The sequence below is a fragment of the Athene noctua genome, chromosome 6, assembly GCF_965140245.1.
Source record: "Athene noctua chromosome 6, bAthNoc1.hap1.1, whole genome shotgun sequence".
NCBI lineage: Eukaryota > Metazoa > Chordata > Aves > Strigiformes > Strigidae > Athene > Athene noctua.
Window position 1 is genome coordinate 37252498 of NC_134042.1, and position 9727 is coordinate 37262224.

Consider the following 9727-nt stretch of genomic DNA (forward strand, 5'->3'; position numbering starts at 1 on the left):
CCTCTATCACCCAGGAAACTTTCAGACCCATTAAGAAGAGCTTTTTTGGCAGGAGCATGCTCCCACTGGAGTAATCAGGTCAGTTCTTTCAAACTGGCTTGTGAACAAAGTTTTGCTGCCAGAAATGTTGGGGAGTGGGGGAAGGAATATGGGAAAGAAAAGGTGGTCCTTTTGCTTTGCTGAAGACTGTGCTTTGCTGGTTTAGTAGCAGCCCCTGAAGGTGCTCTACCTCTGTGATTCAGCTGGACACTTCTGCTGGAACCTGGCCAGGTTTCTTCTGCTCGACCTTGCTGGAGGAACTTCTCTATCCCCACTGGGTCTGCAGACATGGAAATGAATTGAGAATTTTTGCCCCAGCGCTTACCAAGCTGGAGAAGACCTTCCCAAGAGACTAGTAAAAAAAGTGGCAAGCTGCACACACGGTGCTGCATTGTTTCCCAAAGCACCCTCCGCCTAGTTCTACCAGCGGCTGCTATTCTGAGCTATTGACACTGATTAGGGGTTTTGTTGAAATGCATCTCTCTCTTCATTCTCAAGGGAAGGCCATGTCTCATTCTGCTTGCTTCTATGTGCAGCTTACAGTGCTGTTTCCAAGCGTGTCTCAGAAAGACTAATGATGTTTACAGTGCTTCATACACACTTAGACACAATATTTTCATGATGATCACGTCTAGAATTCACACCACCCCATTAGATGGCCTTCTCTGAGCAGAAAAAGAAATATCTGCTAGTGAAAACGGTAAAGCAATATAGAGCTTCATGAATGGCTAATTTCTCTACACCTTTTTAAATTGCTGTTGCAATTGAGACAATTCCAATTCATAATATATATAACGGAATTTCAAAATATATCACAGAAGGTCTCTGGTGATGAAGCATGGACCATTGCTGTAGAACCCTGTGCAAGGAGCACTGATTCATAGCAAATTTTGACCTCTGAACAGACAAGCTAGAGACATACTGTGCGCACTGCCACTGTGTGCATGCTCTCATCACTGGGAAGGCTATGGGAGCGGTGTCATGCCTCTCCCTCCTGCCCAGACCTCCTAAACATTGGCACTGCCCAGTGTAGCATGTGTTCACTGAATTAAAGGGTGCAACAAGGCCAAAATAGCCTCCTTGTCCAATCCCAATTCTTTGCACACCTTCATATAAATCACAATACACACAGGCTAACACTACAGAGTCTCTGCCAGCTTAGATTAGTAGCTGGTAGTATAACACACAATGATGCCATAGGACAAGCCAAGTCCCCAGCAACATATGCACTAATGAAACCATCACCAGAACTGCCTATCTCAGCAGAGAAACCACACCAGATTATATACGGAACACACCATTAGAGTTAATGCACCTGAAATAAAAATGAAGGGAAAATGCACATAAGCAGCAAAATGGAGGGACCAGAAATGGGATTCAGTATTGGCCAGATGAAGCTGAAACTCCCTGACCCATTCCAATCACTAAATTGCTTCACTGTCCTTGATGACATCTATTAGGGAAAAACACTGAAGCATCAGACAGCTCCCAGGATGACCTGCTTTGTTAGACAGTCCTTGTCAGAGAGGTCAACCAACCCGCTTGCTCACCCATCTCTCATTTGATTTGAAGGAGGATTGAAGGGCAAGACAAATTTCCCTGGAAGGTAATATTTGCAGTACAGAGGCAATTGTTGGTGATGGGTATAAGCATATCAGTGAGTTACAGCATGCATATTTTTCTTCAAGAGTAGATGAAAGCTCTTACTCCTCCATTTCTTGGCTACTGCAATTCCTTTCCATTTACAACCAATTTTGGTTGCTTTAATTGTTCATATGACCTAGTAGCCAGGCAGTAAACACCTGCACTCCATCTCTGTCCTCTGTAAAACATCTGTATTGCCCCCTTTAACTCTCTCTCTACTTCCTGAGAAACTTCTGGCATTATTACTTAGGCCCATAAATGCAGAGCAGAGCTCTGTTAAAACACAGAAATTAAAATTCAAAGCAGAAGCTTGTGATTCAAAGCAAGGTGTGCTATCTCAAAGGTACTTGCTTACCAACCCTAGCGCTTTCAAAGGCACGATAGCGCTTTTACCTATCACATACTGTCCAGTAAACACTTCAAGATTTGTGGATGTCAAGAGTTCCTCATTATGCCTATTTCTTTTCACAGATGCAGCAGTCAACATGATATTGCTATGTGCCAACAAGGTATTGTGCCACTGTGATGAAATTCAAACAACAGGTGCAAGATGACTTGAATGCATTCCAAGTAACCAAGGATATTATTGCCTTCCCAAGGGTGAAGTGACAATGTTGTCAGCTCCTCAGAAAAGAGGAATATCATCAGCAACTTTTGAGCTGCCTCAGGGACAACATCAGTATACCACAAACGAACCACAGAAGAAAGTCTGTATATGTGCATCTGAGGACTCAAGAGATGGGACAGAGGGAAGAAGAAAGAGTGAATGCATGAGTGTACAGGAGAGAGGAGCTGGGGGATTGAGAACTACTAAGGATATATGCTAGCTGACACGATAACAGGAAAGGATTCATGTCCTTCCTGCAGAAACATGTTCAGAAATAGTGTTGCCAAGAGAGGTAGGAAGGCCTGTCAACAGCTGAAGAAGCTCCAAATTATACTTATACAGAATTTTGTCATAACCTAAACTGTTTTACATGACTTTTGCTAAGTGCATATTTTGTACGAGGCAAATACTTCAAATTGTTTAGTTTAAATATTTTCTCCCTCTTCACAGATAAAAGATGAAGAAAGCACACTGCCAAATGCAATGTTAGTAATCTTCTGAAATTTCAGCATCTTGCTTTATAAATATTCTGTAACCATAGGCAGATTGCTTCCAAGCAGTGTGTACCTAGGTTTAAAGTTTGCATGACAGTGCTTGACTACCCTCACAGTAAAAAAAATAAAAGTTTTCTTACATTCAGATGGAATTTCATGTGTTTCAACCTACATCCCTTGCCTCTTGTTCTGTCACTGGGCACCACTGAGAAGAGTCTGGCTTTCTCATCTTCATTACCGCCCGTTAGATGTTTATGCATGTTGATAAGATCCCCCCTGAGACTTCTCCAGGCTGAACAGTCCCAGCGCTCTCAGCTGTTTCTCATCTTATCAAACCTGTGCTGGACTAGCTCCAGTAAGTCCATACATTCACTCCAGACCTGGATGCAGCATAGCAGATGTGGCTCTGCCAGCGTTGAGAAGAAAGGACAGATCACTTCCCTTGACCCAATTTAAACAATCTTTATACATGTACTGGTCACAAATAGAGAAGAAAAAGTAAAAAATTAACTATAAATGGACAGTTATGGCATTGCAACAGGGGGGTGGAGAACCAACAGTTCTTAGATATTTTAGTTATCATACAAGAAACAACAACTTCAAGGCTGAGAAAGGCACACTACTCAACTAGAGTACAGATTTTTGCTAAGGCGTTCTCCTGGAACCTGGAAAACTGCGTTTAGGTCTCTATCTCAGATGAAACAGAAGACATGTAAACATGTTCCATGTCTAACCCAAGAGCTAGCAGGTAGAAGAGCCCCTTTCTTGGACTCTTCCACCCTGGTTTGTCTGGCTTTTTCTGGTGAGGGATGGTACACTGGGCTGTTTAGCTGCAGGACCCCTGGCCTGTGTCTCCCAGCAGAATTTAGGATCAAGATATCAACCCAAAAGTTTGGCTCTGCCGAGGGTTGTGTGATTCTGCCAGTTCACTGACAGACTTGCAGATGTCCATGGGATTTTTAACAACAGAAATTTAGGGACCTATACAATTAGATAACAAAGCAGTGTCAGAGACAGTGGTGCATATACGTCAACGTCATAAACCTAAATGCCAAATTGTCCCTGTTGTTAATCTGTTCTCTAGCCATTTGTCATGGTTTAAGACCAGACCAAATTGTCCCTGTTGTTAATCTGTTCTCTAGCCAATTGTAATCGTTTAAGACCAGAGAAAAACTGAGTACCATGCAACTGCTCTCTCACTCCTTCCCCCTCAGGGCTGGGGAGGATAAAATAAAACAAAAGGCTTGGGAATCGAGATAAGGACAGAGAGGGATGTCTCACCCATTATGGTCATGGGCAAAAGACAGACTCATTAGGAGAAGAAAAAGAACATTGATTTAATTTGAACACCATGACCACCGACACTAATTTACCAATCAAACAGAGCAGGACAGTGAGAAATACAACCACATCTTAGAAACACCTTTCCCCCTCCCTTCTCTTCTTCCCACGCTCAGCTTTGCTCCCAGTTTTTCTAACTCCTCCTCCCAGCAGTGTGGGGAGGCAGGGAATGGGGGTTGAGGTCAGTTCATCACACATTGTCTCTGCTGCCCCTTCCTTCTCAGGAGGACTCTCTGCTCTGGCACACCTCCCCCACTTCTTCCTCCTTCCTTCCACTGATCTCGATGTTCTCATAGGTGTCCTTCCCATAACTCGTCCTCAAAGTGCCAACCTGCTCTCAGATTCCCCTTCTTAAATACGTTATTGCAGAGGTATGGTCACCATCACTAATTGGTCCGGCCTTGGTCACAGGCAGGTCCAACTTGAAGTCAGGGGAGCTTTGGAAAGGTTCTCACAGAAGCCACCTCTATAGCCTCCTCCCCCAGTACCGAAACCTTACCACACACAAACCCAAAACACCAGTACAGTTGCTTTGGTCTTGTTTGCCTTTTTCCTCTCAACAGTAATAAATGCATAGCCTAATTAAGCAAACTGGAGCAGATCCTCAGGTGATGGCAAACAACTTTGCTCATCACTTAATTGGAAAGTGTTTTGCATGCTTTTGCAGGAGTTTTTGCCCACTTATAGGAAGACTGTTGGGTTGAATGTCATGCCATTTGTAAAGTTCTCTTGGCAGACACACAAATTCCCCAAACAGCAGTGCAATATCACAAAAACACTTCTACAAAGCAATGTTCTCCATTTACTTCCTTCTCCAAGGAACAGTCTCCTACTGTCTCTGACTCTGGGCACTGCAAGATGTGAGCATGGAGGGCTACAAGGCTACAGGGGCAGTCTCCAACACCATGGATCCTTTATCTGAAGTGAGGCTACTCTGGGTTTACAATTCTGTGAGGGTGCTAGAAAATTAATCATATATCTTGGATATTAGCAGAAGAATTCTTGCTCCCTTGTCCTTTTGTATACTACATTTTCAATACATATTACCTTTGTTGCTTGGTTACTCTCAAACCTCCCAGTACAGTTTTCAAAAATATATTTATTGCCTGCCCATGCAGTCTCTACTTAAAAAAAGCAATCAAGGAAGTAGTGCTTGGCAACGCAGAGCTGGATGCTGGCTGTTTCAAACACCATGCAGAACTCACTAACCTGCTCATCACTCCCCAGGCCCTTAGATACCACATCTTCTATGTAAGAACAGTTTCATGGCAGAGCTGACTCTGTCCTGTCTAAAGCTGCCCCAGAATTATTCCGAAGTGTGTCTAACGATGAAAGTCCACTAATGCCTCCCGAATTGCCAGTGTTGGCATGAATAGATACATGGTCCATGGAGTAGGAGCTCTGAAATTAAACATATGTTAATGACAGGACAACAGTAACAACTGACTTTCACTTCCATTTCCACTGTATGTTGCTGACAAGTCCTCTAAACAGAAACAGATCTGCAAATACATGTAAATGATTCCAAAATAATAATGTGTGCAAAACTCAGACCTCCAAAATGGACACAAAATATGGATTTACTTGGTGTGAAACTGTTCTCAACAAGCATTTTCACTCGGTCTGTGAGATGGAAGATAGTAGTAGCTATTTAACTGACTGACTTTCATGTGAATCAATGTTCTGGACCAGCATTCTTGCTAATTTTCACATCCACACAGCATTGTATGGATTGCAAGCCCTGATGTACATGCTCGTCCAGTACTTTTGGATGACCACAAGTTGAGGACTGGATTTATGTTTTAAGAGAGTTGGAAGCCTTTTCAAGTGACTTAGAGGTCAAGGCACCATCTGGAATTGGGGATGAAAGCTGTTGTGTAAACACAGCCATCACCTCATCTCTGCAGCTGAAGGGAAATAAGAGAGGTCTCTTGGCTAGTGAAGACACATCTTTAATGCACTCACAAAGTGCAAGCTCATAAACAAAAGGATTGATTTTCTGTGAGAAACATTTTACAGTAAAAAAAGTGAAGCTTAGGCTTCTTTATTGTATACTTAGTCTTGATTCAGGTGGGAGTGATCATGGAGAGCAATAAGGAGAAGTCTTACAGACAAACAGAATTCAGCCTGGAAAGAAAAAGTCTACAAGGTAAAAAATTAAAAATTACAACAGGGGCTGTAACTAAAAAAGAGAATGTGGAAGTATGAAAACTACAACATTTTTCTATTAAGTCAGAGAGCGATGCACATTTTATGCTCAGGAGTTTTGAAACCAGACAGGTCCAGATCCCTGGTGGCACAAACAGCATTTTTTCACTAGTGTGTTCTTCTAGTTTGCATTCATTATAAACTGTGAATGAACAGAAATACCTCATTTATATCTCATGGCATGTGGACGCCCAGGACTCCTCTACTTTATATGTTTTGTCAGTGTAAATCAAAATCATGTCCTCTCAAGACTGTGTTCATAAATTTCATACCTCGGGCACTCAAACTCCTTCCTGTTCTGTGGAGATGAACAGCAACCCCTAAACCTGCACATACTCAGAACCTGGGGTTATTACAACTGTTTTTTCCAATGTTTTAGCACCTCTGACTCAGACAAGCAAGATCCAATTCCCTGCTCAGTCACAGATCTTGTCCGTGGCCTTGGCAAGAAAGTAATCTTCAACAATGGCTGTCACCGCCTGCCCCGGACCAGAGGGCTTGTAGTAGCATGTCTCCTGTCCTTCAGAGCCTGGGTACAGACACTCCCCACAGACTCCCATTGCTGCTACATGATGAAGGGCTTCCCTTGGTGGGAGCTACAGACCCAGCACAGATCCACAGCCCTGAGAGTCATCCAAGGACTCAGCAGAGGCAAGTGTGACTGAGGAGCCTTTTGTGTTGGGTACAGCTGCAGCAGGGTAGGAGGGGACAAACTGGAGACCTACAGCCCTTCTCTGAGTCACAAGTGAAGACACAGATCACCAAGTGACAATGGCTTTGTTCAGCAGGTACCAAAAATCACTACTGACATCCATCCCCTCCTCCCTAGCTCTCTCACAAAAGCTCACCATCTCTCTCTCCTGTTTGCCCAGTCCCTGAGTAGAGACCAAACCCCCATGGCCTGCCAAAGGACCAGATTTCTGTCTCTGTTGGTTCTCCAGAAGCTGTGTCCTACTCCAGTTGACGAGATACCTCAAAGGGAGCCATGACTTGCTGCCTGGAACCATAAAACAAAGAGTACCTAGAAGACATCATCTAAGACAATTGTACAAAACCAGCAGAAATATTCTGCCCTGAAGAGCACAGATAGAAACCCTTTACCAAAGAAGTACCTGGATAAATATGATTCATAACTCCACCCATCTATTAGGGAATCTGCTTCTCAGTGGCTGAGGAAATGTGCTTGCCTTGCTAGGAGCTGGCTGTAGTCATGCTCAACAGCTTCAAAAGGCAAGTAAGTACCCACACAGTGCTGGGTTTGGCTGGTGTGGTCCAGATTCTGGTGCAGCTGGCTGTCAAGGAGGCTCAGGTTTCTTTGGAGCTCAAACAGAAATGTCAGACCAGAGGCTGTGAGCAAACCTAAGAAAGCCAAGAAGTCTGACAGCATTTCAAAGACCATGGCTATCACTATCTGAGGTAGCTTTGCCTTTGTTGTCTCAAGAGGGAGGCAAGCTCTGGTGCTTGTGTAGTATGGGGTAAGGAGAAAATGGTACGGTATTTTTCTGAAGGACTGCAGTGCTTTGAATTCTCACATTCTCTTACCCATGCCAAAACTGTAAGCCACTCAACAGTGTAGTAAGAAGAGCCATAATGGTATGAAAAGTTTTTTATTATTGTCATATTATTTTATTTATAATAATAATACTGCACATTACTTAATAATTGATTTTTATTCATTATTTAGCTTGAGGGAAGCTGAAATGCAGAGCCATGAATAATTAAATCCTTTGAGCTCCTTAGACCCATTGCCACTATTGAGTGAAAGACTGCCCTATGACTGATGTTTCAGAGCTTCACAGAAGTCTTTGTGTGAGCATGTGCACACACAGAAGTGCACAATGGGAAGGAACTTTTCCATAAGCTCTCTGAAATTAGAGTGCACATGTGAACATCTGACACAGGCAGAGCTTCAGCCCAGCTACGTTTTCTGTCTTGTCATGGCTGTATGGCCAAGAAACAGTTGCTGAGCAGCCTCTCCTGGTAGAAATGAATTACTGCTTTTCTAGAAGAATTAGGGTTCAAAGTGCTTAATTCCAGCTATAGTCACTGCAACAAAATTTTTCTCTATCATTTTGTCATGCTGTCAGTGAAAATCTGTATGGATTTACAAATACTCTCTAGCAAATCATCTGTTACGCTGAACGACTGCTAAGATCCAAGCGTATCTTTTCATAAAATCAAGTATCTGAGAAGATGAATCATCCTGCTGCTTTAAGCAGTTCATGACCTACAGTGTGTTACACTCCACACACTTCTGTGAATTTTAGCTGTTTGTATAGAATATGAAATCCCTTTTCAAGTAAACGGACATTCTCCCTTACGAAAAACACTTAAGCATGTGTATTACTAACTTTGACTTCTCTTTAATTGTTCTGCTGAATCTTATTGTCACACAAGATTACTCACAGTCTAGCCTTGTGGACACTTAAAAGCTTGACTTTTTAACTATTTATTAATAATTACAACATATAAAATGCACTTTCTGTAACATGTGGTGTAGATAAAGCAAGTTAAGGCCAGCTCTATACATATTTTAATGTTGAGTCTTTAACAGTCTCCACACTATCATCTGGGCTACTGGCAAAATCTGATGTTTATACCAATTAAACTAGTATCACAAGTGGCATAAAACCAGCACTGGTATCATCTCACCATTATTATTTATCTCAGTACATATGGAGATACAGGTAGAAAGCATTGTTTCAAGTTGCTGACTATCAAGGTTTTTTCTGCAAAATTAATGTTGCAAAAAACAGAGAAAAGAGATCAGCTTTTTCAATAATTTTGTCAAGGCCAATGCACATATGGTAAATTAACACATTATGCATATGAGCAATGACTTAGTAAACATCACAATCAGAGACTAGCAAGATAATCAGAGTTCTTCCATTACTAAAAAAAAAAAAAAAAAAAAAAAAAAAAATGGAAGAAAAGTCAAGAGATTTCTTACTTGTGTTTTGGCTAGCAGAGAATGCACCTTTGAGAGTGACTTTGATAAGCAAGTATCAAACCGTATTTCCAAAAGCAGTAACACATCATATCTTAGTATGACAGATAGCAACACTTACAAGTGCTCACAGGCAGTCTGCTTACGGGTAGGTGAATTCTTTTTAATTCTTCTGGGAGAGTGAATGAAGAGGTAAATGTAACTGATCTTTGCAGAGGCCACAGTTTCCCATATAGTTCTGTCAGGGATTCTACTGGTTTGTCTTGACACAGCCAGACCTCTCCTCCACTCATTTTGTTCTTTCCTTTTAAGATAAGTCAGGACAGCTGGGTCTGTAGATGTGTGATATACTGAATCAGGAAAGTGATCCAGATTAAAACCAGCAAACCATTAATTGCCCAGTTTCTGGTTTAATTCTTTATATATACACAAAGCCAGGTACTCTGG